Raw genomic sequence first — 13,771 nt, 5'->3', positions numbered from 1 at the left:
ATCCAATGGAAAGGTCACTGACATGGTACAACCACTCTATATTGGTGAAAAACAGACACACAACACATTTTAGGCTCATAACAATATAACTTTAACTATTTTGTTTCGCAATAGTTTCCTGCAATAGCATCAAACATCAAAATCCTGTTTCACTGATCATCGTCATCCATCTCCTCATCAATCTCCACCTCATCCTCTTCCCCCTCGTCATCATCACTGACGCCACCAGTAGCCAACAGGTCAATGAGAGATGGGGGCAGAATTGGTCCACAAGACCAGACAGGCTCCAAAGTCCCTCCCTCTGTCTTCTCCCACCCCTGACCCTCGTCATATGATTTAGGCCTCCAGAAGATCGGCTCAGCTGCCCGCTTGTAACAGGCCACTCTATAGTTCACACGCTGTATGTGGGGGATGAGTGAGTCTTGGCAGGGGGGCAGGCGAGCAAAATCAACTCTCGATTTGCTGCTGAGGGTCTCGTCTTCTCCCACAATTTTCTTCAGCATCTTGCTCCTGACCAGGTTGACTGATGTGTCACGTGCGTGATTGTACATCATGCACATGAAGATCTCCAGCTGCTCCTGCACTTCCGGCTTCACCTCCCACTCATCGCCCAGCTGACTGTAAAAAGATTGTTGGGATAATTGCTAAATTTGCTCTCTCCAAAACTTGCTTTCTATTCAATATACATAACATGCCAAATAATTGTTTTAAATCATCCACCAACCTGAAAGCCTTTTGAAATTTGGGGTTCCTCTGGAGCCTTTTGAGTGGTGCCACCTTGCCCTTGCCCTTGAAGGCGCTGGTACAGTCCTCACCACTGAATACATAGTAGTCGAGCAGGGTGCTGCAATATGGCCAAGAGAGGTGGCCAGCTCCGTCACATTGACCAGCTGACGGAGCCTGCCTGTGCCAGTGTCAAGGTAGATGATGAGGTCGATGGTGTCAGTGTGATGCAGAAGGATAAAGAAGATGTCAGTGTCCGGGGGTCCTCACTACTGCTGACTTGAAGCCCAGCTTGACGGCATGATGCAGGTAGAGCACAACTCGGCTGTCTGTCTGTCACCTCCTGGTCTGACTGGAGGGCATTGATCTCAGTGACCTCAACCTGAAATGGCACAAAACACCCCAATGCATGGTACTGTAGCTTATATTCTTGGCAAACAAAAGACCTCCTAGTTTCCCAGCAAGTTTCCTAGGTATGGATCAATCAACTTACTTCTCCATCTGATGATTTTAGTTGATGAGCTGTTCCCTCCACGATGACAGTAGCTGTCTCACACCTCGCCAGCCGGGATGCTGCCTCCTTACTCCCCCAGACTTTGAGCATCAACTGGCAGAACTGACGCTTCTTCTCCTCATTGCCCAGAAAGAGCTTAAAGTCCTGGGGTTTCCTGGTAGCTGTACCCTGCACTATGAACTTCTCAGAGAAGCCACGCCTCAGCCTCTCCTGCGCCTTGATGGAGTCAGGCTGGTAGGAGTCAGTGGAGAAGATTAAGTGCTTCTTGGCCACCATATGGTCCAGGACCTGCAGGCAGATTGCTCCAAATGTATGGGGCAGGTTTGTGAGGGCATGAAAGAGTGTGTTTCCATCTTGGATGAAGATGGCATCCTTGGGGTAGGGTACTTCATCTGTCTTGTCATCCAAGAGGAAGTGTAGCAGGTTATTGGTCTTCACAGAGAAGAGAAGCATGAAAACGAGCCGCCCGTGGTCCATGACAGACAGTGTGGAACTGCCCTGGGAGGACTATGTGGTGCTTATAGTTCTCCGGGAACTTCCAGACAAGTGGCAGAGCCTTCATGCACACACCCAGATCAAAGGTGTTGATCGTGTACTTCTGACCGACCTCAGCTGTAGCCTCCTCAGACTGCCTCAGGAGCTCCTGCACCACCTCATACTGTGTGTGTATGTATCCACCCCACTCTGATGCCAATGTGTAGCAGAGGGATGGTCTCGTGTGTGTCCAGCTTCAGACGTCGGTCCCTGGTCCTGTCATATGTAGGTAGTGTTCGGTCCTGACTGCTTATGGCACCAGGCTTTGTATTCTGGATCATGATGCCGCCAGCACTGTTGACCATGTTTGAGCCATGTACATTTGTTGTGATTTAGTTGAGGTTGTCCCAGTCATTATGGAACACCTCATTCCCATCCCCTGATGATGGAGGGTGTGAGGCAAGTCGACACTTCATCGATGGCCTTGGCCATGGCAGTCTCCAGCTCCAACCCAAAATCATATGACTCGCAATGGCCCAGTCTCTGCAGAATGGTGGTCAGCTGCTTGCTGCGGTACAAGTGACGGACTGTGGCACATAGAAGTATGTGCTTGGGAAGTTTCCACTCGCCATTTGTCACTGCTCTGCGGAGGTCTTGTCCTATAGAAAGCACAAGTCGGTGGGTCTTCTCACTCTTTGAATCATTAGCACATGAAATATTTCAAGCTAAAAAAAATAGATAGTACTTACATATCAGATGTACAATCCTCTTGCCGTGGTAGAGATTTGATGAGTGATATTTGAAATGTAAACAATAAGTAGTTACCATGGCAACCGAGTGGCTCCTGCCAATTTGTAAGTACTTATGCTTTATGTAGATTATTTTGTTTGTTATATTTTTAATATTTCAAGTTTCTGTTTTGTTTTGATTGTACTTTCATTGAAAGATATTGCAAAAAACAACCCAGCTTTTAATGAGATGGAAATTGACGACGATGACGATCAGTGAAACAGGGTTTTGATGACTTTTGCAAAACGTCAGTTTAGTATTATCAGTTTGCCATCCATTTAATAACCTTGTAATTAATATAAGAGAATAGATTATAGTGTCATTTAGCTATTGCAGGAAACTATTGCGAAACAAAATAGTAAAAGGTATATTGTTATGAGCATAAAATGTGTTGTGTGTCTGTTTTTCACCAATATAGAGTGGTTGTACCATGTCAGTGACCTTTCCATTGGATTCCTGGTGTCAAAATTATATGAAAAAGTGGGTTAATGTGTCTTTGTAGGTTGTGTGGTTCAGGAGTTATGAAAATCTGTGTTTTTCACCATTCGCGTGGACATCAATTCAAGATGGCCGCCAAACGAACACCATGGGACATTAGTTGACCTTGGCAACATGAAGAAATCTGAACTAGACACCATTATTAGGGTCTTAAAAAAACAGGTTACGAAATAATGTCATTCGGGTACATGAGAACCTATTTCTCCTACTAGACTATTCCTGTATCAGAGGAAAGCAGAGAGCAACATGACTAAGACGCTCATTCACGTGCGCAACATTTTAGAGTTGATTGTGATTCATAAATGGAAGCAGGCGTGGGACTTGCAAATGCCACTGGCGTGCGCACCGTTTTATTAATCCGAATGTTGGTGCGGGTAAATGTTCTTGCTTTGCATAGGTACGCAAGCCGTTTACGCCAGTTATACGCAAAGCTTTATAAATGAGGCAGGTCCCATAGGCTACATGAAGTCAACAATCAGCTCAGGAACACACAATTGAGAAATATGTAGAGAAAGATTGACAGTTTAATGTAGACACTGTATCCAAAATATCCCAAATATAATGCTTAATAATATAATGCTTAATATGTCCGGGAGCCATGGGGTTGAACCAGCTTTTCTGCTGTTTCTTGTTGCATCAGCCATGACTGCAGCATCCTCACTCAAATGAGAGCTTTTTTTTCTCGGGGTGGTTTCTGTGGAATATTATTCCGGCGTTTCATGACCAGGTTCTCCTCCACACGCCTCAAAGCTTCCTGGGTCATAAACGATACCTTACTCCTGGGGAGAGCTGCTGAGGAGAGCTGCTGCTTGCTGATAGGCTGGCTGAAGGGAACCTCCCTGATGACCTGGCTGGTGGAGGGAACCTCCCTGATGACATGGTTGGTGGAGGGTACCTCCCTGATTGGCTGGTTGGTGGAGGGAACCTCCTTGATGACATGTTTGGTGGAGGGTACCTCCCTGATTGGCTGGTTCATGGAGGGAATCTCCCTGATTGGCTGACCGGCTGCATAGTAGGACTGGACCACCAGGCGGGGGAAGTCAGACCGTTTGACCTCCAGACATTTCCTCCTCAGGCTCATGTCCAGCCTGGGCTCTTGCTGCTCCTGCAAAGCCCTCTGGGAAGGGTTGGTGTCACCAGTACTAGCCGGCTGGGGCAGGATGACCGTTCTCAGGTTAGGCTTTGTGTTCAGGTTGGGGTTAACCTGTGGTCTGCTCTTGTCCCTCAGCCGGCTGTCCCACAGAGAGAACACCACAGAGCCGGTCACATGGCCCATGACCCTGCTGTCTCCCGTGGCCAGCGAGGGCACCAGAAGAGGTGTCAGGTCTCCCACGTACCTGGTGACCCGCTGGGAGAAGCCCCAGAGACGATGGCTGAGTTTGCCTCGGACGTGCGACTCCAACTTCTCTCTGGTCTCCTGAGAGATGAAGGGGACGGAGGCGCCCTGCAGGAACATCATGATGGGCTTGCCCTCCGTTGCCGTGGTGAACCGTGGGCAGGAGGCACTCGTGCCGGACTCCAGGGGGCGTCTGGGGCGGCACTGGGCCTCCGGGGGTCCACGCCTCCACTGCGCGACCAGCCTGCCCGGTTTGGGGGTAGGGCTCTGGTTGAGAGTGGCGTGGGGGTTAGTGGTCAGGTCTTGTTTGTGCTGGTAGTGATGGAGGTCCGGGTCAGAGTTTTTAAAATCCAGAGACAGCAGGGGGTCACGGGTCGTGTTCTCAGAGGAACTGTGACAGGCACTGGAGTCTTGCTGGCAGGCTGAACTTTTTGACTGGAAGAAGTCTGGCACGCCTGGACACCTGTCCCCCCCCCCTCTTCTGTTCCTATGGCGACACGTTCTACAGGGCTTCTGAGAGCAGCAGGACTGAGCCGAGGAGGAGGGCCAATTGGAGCAGGAGGCGGAGTCAGAGGAGGGGGAGGGCCAATTGGAGCAGGAGGCGGAGTCAGAGGAGGAGTCAGAGCCCAGGTGAGTATCCAGCTTAAACCCCAGGATGTCCAGCATCTTCTTCAATCGCTGCTTTCTGCAGGAGGACAACAAACAGGGCTCTCATTCTGGCTAACACAGCAGGCATTTAGGCTGTTCATGTTATCATCAAACCACTTTAGTTTAACAAAGAATTATGACAAATCATAATTAATGGAACTTACATTTTTTGGTCAATTGTTGGTGTCGAGATTTCCTCCTGTTCAAATATACAAAATGGGAATGTAAGTATTAGCCTGTTAAATACACAAGCCCTGGCACACAGCCCCTAAGACACAGCCCTGACACACAGCCCTGACACACAGCCCTAAGACACAGCCCTGACACACACACAGCATTAAAACACACAGCCCTGGCCCCTGACACACAACCCTAATCATAACACACAGCACACTAGCCCAACGGTGCTTTCCGCTAATTCATATTAATATTGACGCGCAGTTTTACCTCGCTTGCCGGGAGCGCGGTGCAGCCACCTTTCCTCGGGTTAATCATCCAGCTCAGGAGCCAGAGCAAGGACAGGATACACACCATGAGCTGCAATCCAATGACCGCATCGAAACCTGGAAGCTCCGAGCTGGGAACCAACCTTGGAACCGAGCTGGGAACCAACCATGGATCCAAGCTTGCAGACGACTGAAGCGCACGAATTCGGAAGCGCACGAATTCGGTTGAAGTGGCTGACATGTTAACGGTCCGGTAACATCGCCATGGCTATAGATAAGATATAGATATAGATAAGTAAGCGCAGTCTGTCGCAATACGTGTACTACTCTCTGATAGACACAGCGTTTCTGAATGTCGTTGACGATTGTTATGGGCTATATATCAATGTGTGATGACGTGATGTTATTATGACGTCATGGCGTCACCAGGACAACAAAATGTATTGTTGATTGTTGCATCATTGTTTGCCCAAAATTTGCGCTTCATTACGCTGTGTCTTGCATATTGTGTAAATGACCAATTCAATTTTATTTCATATTTTATTGCACTGTAAATATAGCTCTGCGACTCCTTCCATATATCCTTTCAGTCTGATATGCATTGTTGCATTTTTTCTTGTTTTTTGTTGTTTAACTATTTTCTTTTTGATTTTGTCTTTGCCATTTTAATTTTTTCACATGTTCGAAATAAAGCTTTCATATCATATCATATCATTGTTGCTAAACCGTATACTCCATATGCGAGCTCACTGTTGCTAGGAGGTCCGGGAAAATCGGTTTTAGCGACTACTACTTAACTAATTCTGACATCGAGAAGAACAAGTGAGGCAAAGTAATGCCCCATGCTTTAAACTTCATCTGTAGCGATGTTAATCTGTTGTTGTCACCGCATCTTTCTCACATTTTCAACTCCTGCTTGAGCTGTAGCCTATACTCAAGTCGAATTTTGTGTTGAATTTGGATTTAAAAACTTGTAATATTAGTTTCATTGAACTACTTAAACAGTTATTGTGTAATTTGTTTATTGCAAACAGCTGAGAAATAGTTTGCCAATAAACCTAATGTGCAATTGGGGGTTGAATAATTTTGATTGCAACTGTACAAGACAGGTTGCTCGTCTCGATTCATTGGTTGTGACCTGCGTGAAAGATGCTTCAGAGACGAGGAACAACTGCAGAACAATCATTTATAAATACTTTTATTAAGAATTCAGCAAGCCAAACATTCCACATAACTTATGTTAAACTAATGTTTGCTAACTATTTATTTTACAAAAAATATTACATACCAGTCCAATAACATTTTAACAACGTATGCTCTTCAATGGTAACGCATGTAAGGAAGGAGACAAAGGAGGAAGAAATATTTACTTGGAATGAACCAACATTTTGGCACACAGTGCGCTTGAAGTGTTCCATCAATCTTAATCAAGGTTATACAAAGCAAAACTGACAGCAACAATTATTTGTGTAAAACACAATAGCAAGTACTGTAGTGACTACATTATGGGTTCATGTTCTCCTCTTACTGTTGGTTGTGTAGTGGGAGGGAACCAGTTCTGGCACTAGGGGCAGAGGGGAGGATTATTAACGTTGCAACTTCCTGTTTAGACACAAGAGTTTTGGTGATCGATTTCCTGGTCCTGTACGGAGAGTACAAGTTGTTATTTTGATTAAACAGTTATCATTACGTTGCCTACGTCTTTCCTTTTTCCTCCGGCACTACACTGGTGACCCGACGTGGATTTTTGTTAACGTAATTGTGTACAAAAACCAGCGAGCGAACATTACAATCCTGCAAAATGTCCGGGCGAGGAAGACGTTCAAACCAGCGGCAGCCATCACCATCCCCTGTCAGGGTAACGCGTGGTGCGCACACTCCCACTCTCAAGCTACCACAGTTCTGGGACTCAACGCCTGCTGCATGGTTTGCTATTGTAGAGGCACATTTTAACAAAAGTGACATCGATGACGACGACGACCGGTACAACCATGCTGTGGCAATGTTGGGCAGCTCCACCGCAGCTCGAGTGGTAGGTTTTTTGTCTGCTCCCCCGACGACGAACAAATATGAGCGCCTCAAGGCCCTGCTTCTAGAGACATTTGAACTGTCCACTGCGGAGAGGGTGCGTCGCCTATTTGCCATGTCGGACTTGGGTGACGAGAGGCCTTCTGCGCGCATGGAGAGGATGCTAAACCTGCTCGGTACAGAAGACCCCATGATCCTCTTCACAGAGCTGTTCATGCGCACATTGCCAGCTCAAGTTAGGATGGCGCTGGCCAACACCGCCATCATGGAGCCCCGCGCCCTGGCCAGGGAGGCGGACCGGTTCGTCTTGGCCATGCCTCAACGGTCCCCCGACCTGCTCGCTCCCGCGGCCGCCCCGCCACCCGACCGTCGCAGGAGAGCGAAGGATGACGCCAGACCTTCTGGCCAGCAGGGTAACGCTGCGGGCCATTGTTTCTACCACGCCACTTTTGGCGCCAAGGCCAAACGGTGCCGCTCACCCTGCACCTTCGGACCGACGGGAAACGGCGGGGCCGGCACTCAGTAGTGGCCCTGAGCGCTGGCGTCACCAACAGGCTGCTCTTCATACAAGACACCGCCTCTGGTCGCAGTTTCCTTTGTGACACAGGTGCCCAGTGGAGCATCATTCCGGCAGAGAGATCGGATGTGGCGAAGGGGGAGCGTGGTCCGCAGTTGGCAGGCGCGGACGGCACACCTATCTGCTCTTATGGCACTAGGGCGGTGGACGTGTGCTTCGGAGGGCAATGCTTTTCGTGGGATTTTGTCATAGCGGCTGTCACATTTCCCCTCCTTGGTGCGGATTTTCTGTGCGCCCACAACCTGTTGGTGGACGTGGGGAACAGGCGCCTGGTCAACTCACAGACTTTCGCTTCCTTCGCCTGTACGCAGGGGGAGGCGGTCTACAGCGGGTGGTCCAATACGCTCGCCGAAAGTGACCAGTACCTTCGGCTGCTCGCCGAATTCCCCGACCTTACCAAGCCCACCTTCTCCGCGCCCACGGTGAAACACGGAGTGGAGCACCACATCGAGACCGAGGGGCCTCCCCTCCACGCCAGGGCCAGGCGCCTCAACCCGGAGAAGCTGGCCATCGCCAGGGCGGAGTTTGCGCATATGGAGCAGGTGGGCATCGTTCGGCGCTCGAGCAGCCCCTGGGCGTCTCCCCTGCACATCGTCCCTAAGTCAGACGGCGGGTGGCGCCCATGTGGGGACTACCGCCGCCTCAACGACGCGTCCAAGCCTGACCGCTACCCGGTCCCACATGTCCAGGACTTTTCAGCGAACCTGGCAGGCAAACGCTTCTTCTCCAAAGTGGACCTGGTACGGGGGTACCATCAGGTGCCGGTGCACCCCGAGGACGTCCCTAAGACGGCCGTAATCACGCCATTTGGACTCTTCGAGTTTCTGCGGATGCCGTTCGGCCTGAAGAACGCGGCGCAGACCTTCCAACGCCTCATGCACTCGGTGCTCCGGGACCTACCATTCCTCTTCGTCTACTTGGATGACATCCTCGTCGCAAGCACCACGGAGGAGGAGCACCTGTCCCACCTCCGGGCCCTTTTCACACGGCTCAGCCAACATGGGCTGATTGTCAATCCGGCGAAGTGTGAGTTCGGACGGAGCACCATCGACTTTCTCGGGCACCGGGTCTCCGCAGAGGGGGTGACCCCCCTCCCCTCGAAGGTGGAAGCTGTCGCTGCTTTCCCGCGCCCCAGCACAATCAGCGAGCTCAAGGGGTTCATCGGGATGGTAACCTTCTACTATCGCTTCCTCCACCACATCGCTCACATCCTGCGGCCTCTGTACGATGCCCAGAAGGGCAAGACTCTGAAGCAGCCGGTGGACTGGACGGCGGAGCGTGTCAAAGCCTTTCAGGACACCAAGGCGGCCCTGGCCCGCGCTGCCATGTTGGCCCACCCCTCGCCCTCGGCACCCACTGCTCTCACCACGGACGCCTCTGACTTTGCTGTGGGAGCGGTGTACGAACAGTGGGTTGGGGACGCCTGGCAGCCTCTTGCATTCTTCAGCCGCCAGCTGTCTCCCAGAGAGCAAAGGTACAGCACATTCGACAGGGAGCTCCTCGGGCTGTGGCTTGCTGTCAGACACTTCCGTTTTTTACTGGAGGGCCGCGAGTTTACGGCCTACGTGGACCACAAGCCACTCACGCACGCCATGTCCAAGGTGGCGGAGCCGTGGTCCGAACGCCAACAGCGCCAGCTCGCCTACATATCCGAGTGCACCACAGACATCCAGCACGTTGCTGGGAAGTCCAACCAGGTCGCGGATTGTCTCTCCAGGGCGGTGGTTGGTGCGGTCCAACTGGGTTTGGACTACGCGCGCATGGCTGCAGACCAGGCCGCCGACCCCGCCGTCCAGGCTCTCAAGTTGTCGGACACAGGACTGCGCCTAGAAGAGGTGGTTTTCGGTGACGCAGGGGCCACGCTCCTGTGCGACGTCTCCATGGGTCAGCCACGACCGGTGGTCCCCGCCAACTGGAGGCGCCCCGCCTTCGAGGCGATACATGGCTTGTCTCACCCTGGTAGGAAACCGTCCTCACGGCTGGTGTCAGAGAAATTCGTCTGGCATGGGCTCAAGAGGGATGTGAGGGCCTGGGTAGACACGTGCATTGCCTGCCAGCGCGCCAAGGTGCATCGACACGTCAAGGCCCCCCTGGAGCAGTTCTCTGTGCCTGAGCGGAGGTTCGATCATGTAAACGTGGACCTGGTAGGGCCGCTGCCCCCCTCGCACGGATACACCTATCTCTTTACCATGGTGGACAGGACGACTCGCTGGCCGGAGGCAGTTCCGCTCTCCTCAACGACAGCCCCCGACCTGGCCCGGGCGTTCATCGCGGTGTGGGTCTCCCGCTACGGCACCCCTGCTGATCTCTCCTCTGACCGTGGCTCACAGTTTACTTCAGAGCTGTGGGCAGCGGTGGCGGAGAATCTGGGGGTCAAGCTCCACCGCACAACCGCCTATCACCCGCAGGCGAACGGGCTCTGTGAGCGTTTCCATCGATCCATGAAGGCCGCCCTTCGAGCCAGCCTCACGGACAGCAACTGGCTTGACAAGCTGCCGTGGGTCATGCTGGGGCTCAGGACAGCGCCTAAGGAGGACCTCCAGTCGTCGTCCGCTGAGCTGGTGTTTGGACAGCCGCTGCGGGTCCCCGGTGACTTCATTCCCAAGTCAACGGAGCCCTGGTCCGCCGCCGCTCAGCGCGCCTCCCTGCTGGACAGCGCCAGGACCTTCGTCCCGGTCCCGACTACGCAGCATGGTGTCCCTACTTCGAGGGTGCCCCCGGAGCTGCACTCAGCGAGGTTCGTTTTCATTCGTCATGATGGCCACAGGACTCCACTACGTCCTCCTTATGACGGGCCTTTCCGTGTCATCGAGGCCGGAGCCAAGAACTTCATGGTTGACATGGGGGGTAGGCCTGAGTGTGTGTCCGTTGATCGCCTCAAACCGGCCCACTTGGACCTTGAACTGCCCCTGGACTTGGCCCTGCCACCGCGCAGAGGCCGGCCTCCAGTCCTACCTCCCCTGCAGCGCCCTGGCCATTCCCCCCTCCGACCCCGACAACCCCCCGCAGCTCGCGAGCCCCCGGTCGTCACTGCCCCCCGTCCTTCCCTGCAGGAGGACGTGATGGGCGATGTCACACCTCCTCCCGCACCTCCTGACTTTACCTACGATCGTAGGGGCCGGGCCATACGCCCTCCTCGCCGTGAGGATTTCCAATATTGAGGTGAACACTGGGGGGGCTGGTGTAGTGACTACATTATGGGTTCATGTTCTCCTCTTACTGTTGGTTGTGTAGTGGGAGGGAACCAGTTCTGGCACTAGGGGCAGAGGGGAGGATTATTAACGTTGCAACTTCCTGTTTAGACACAAGAGTTTTGGTGATCGATTTCCTGGTCCTGTACGGAGAGTACAAGTTGTTATTTTGATTAAACAGTTATCATTACGTTGCCTACGTCTTTCCTTTTTCCTCCGGCACTACAGTACAATAGATTTACGTACAACAACAACAACAACAACAACAACAACAACAACATACAGGGTTTAACTATATCACATCGATAATATCATACTATACCTGACCTCTTCCCCCTCACTGGTTCCCTCTCAGCCTTACACCTAGTCTATAGGGCTTGGGGGACAGAGTAACTCCAAACACAGGAGTGTAGTCAGGTTCCCCTGCGTCCTCAGGCCAGACAAACTGGAAGCGTCGCAGCAGAGTCACCATAATCAAGAAAAGCTCCATGCGAGCTAGTCCTTCCCCAAGACACATACGAGGCCCTGAAACATTATCAGCAACAACAAGAAAAAAAGCTCAATCAGCCATTTATTTCCATCATCAACATTTCGTGACGTTAGAATTATAAGGTTCTATCTCAATTTTTGGTCAAAATTTAGTTTTTTACATAATCTGATCCATTAGGTGTTTATTAATGCCTGTGTGGTGTTATTTTTTAAATGTTGACCTTTTTTAGTTAGTAATTAATAAATTACAAAGGTTCCATCTCACAAAACATAATGGAATGTAAAAACGTTGACGCTCAATATCTCTGAACTATACCCTGTTAGTAATGGTGAACAAAGTCCCTGTGGCTGACCCCACCCCACCACTGGTCTTATAGAGAGGAACACAATGGAAATAACGTGGGACTTTATTGTGTTCATCCTCCATAATTGTTTCCAACAGGGTAACCTTTGTATCATTTTAGGATTCACTAGTTCATTCATCCATCCATCCATTATAAAATTAATTTATAAAATTATTAAATATAACTCCTATTTTAGAAACTCTACACTGGCTTCCTGTTAAGTTCAGAATAGATTTCAAGATCCTTCTGCTTGTTTATAAAGCTCTCACTGGCACAGCACCAGAATATCTGAGAGACCTTCTGCTAGCACATCAGCCCAATAGAGCTCTCAGGTCTTCTGACGCTGGTTTTCTCAAAAGTACAAAAGAAGAGATTTGGTGAGGCTGCATTCTCATTTTATGCTCCAGATTGTGGAATGCACTGCCAGTTTACATTAGGGATGAAACCTCAGCAAATATGTTCAAGTCAAGACTAAAAACCCATCTTTTAAATATTGCCTTTAAATGACTCAATAATTAAATTATGAATATAATGATTGGAGCACATTGAGCAGCAACGTTTGCAGGCAAAGTGCTATACAAATAAAAAGTTATTATTATTATTAATTCATCCATTCATTCATTCATTCATTCGTTCGTTCACTCATCCATATGTGTGTATTGGTGTGTGTCAGCAGTACCTGTGTCTGAGCTGTAGGCTTGGCCGATGTTGGTGATGATGTCACTAGGCGATTATGGTATCAGGAGGGACAGTTCCCAACCTACCACCCAACACAGCAGAGAACGCTAAAGGGCGCTAAAGGTGTCAGGGTAGGGGCATTGTGGATCACTGCAGGGAGAGAGTTCCAGAGGGTGGGGGGCCACACAGAAGGCTCTGTCCCCGAAGGTGGCACCACTGGCTCCTCTGTGGTGGTTGGGATGTCTCCAACAGCCTTCTTCGAGCCCTTGCAGAATCCACCGCCAGCCTGGGACTGATTTTGTGATGACTGTGAGGTCGTCCATGAACGCCCTGGTGGGTGCTTCATTCTGGGCCCCTCCTGCACTCTGGCTCAGCAGATTTAGTGAGCATGTGTGTGTGTGTGTGTGTGTGTGTGTGTGTGTGTGTGTGTGTGTGTGTGTGTGTGTGTGTGTGTTAGTATGTTCATGGCTGGCACTAGAACAGAAAACAGTCCTCATTTAAGCCTAGGGGTTGTAGACTTGAACTTGAACTACCCCGTAGCCTGTCATTTTATTAACCCCTCCCACCCCATCTCCTCTCTTAGGTTCCAGGGCATAGAGCAGGAACACAGGGTTAGGGTGATGGTGACAGGAGGTTATGCCAGAGAGAGCTTTTTTGGATCCACACTCTAGAAAGTCTACAACCCCTAGGCTTGAATGAGGATTTTAACATGAGTGTTGTGCTATGAATAAATAAAATACTTTAGACACTGTATGTTCTATGCTATATGATGGCTACTGCCTGACGTATGCATGTTTGTAGCATTTATCTATTGTTTTTTGTTCTGCTATGTATATATATTGTAAATATTTGATGTATTTGGGTGTTTCCTGTCTCATGAACACTTGTGTATGTTTTTGTAGTCCACTAAATGTACAAAAACATACAAAAAAGACTACAATTCCCTTGATGCCTAGCCACTCTAGGGTGCTTGACTAAACAGAAACCAATAAGGGTTTGATAAACATTCATGAAATTCTCTCTGCTCAAGTCTTAT

The sequence above is a fragment of the Nansenia antarctica genome (assembly GCF_963989245.1).
Source record: "Nansenia antarctica genome assembly, chromosome: 1".
Classification (NCBI taxonomy): domain Eukaryota; kingdom Metazoa; phylum Chordata; class Actinopteri; order Argentiniformes; family Microstomatidae; genus Nansenia; species Nansenia antarctica.
The sequence above is the reverse complement of the archived record's forward strand: the minus strand, read 5'-3'. Positions refer to the sequence as shown.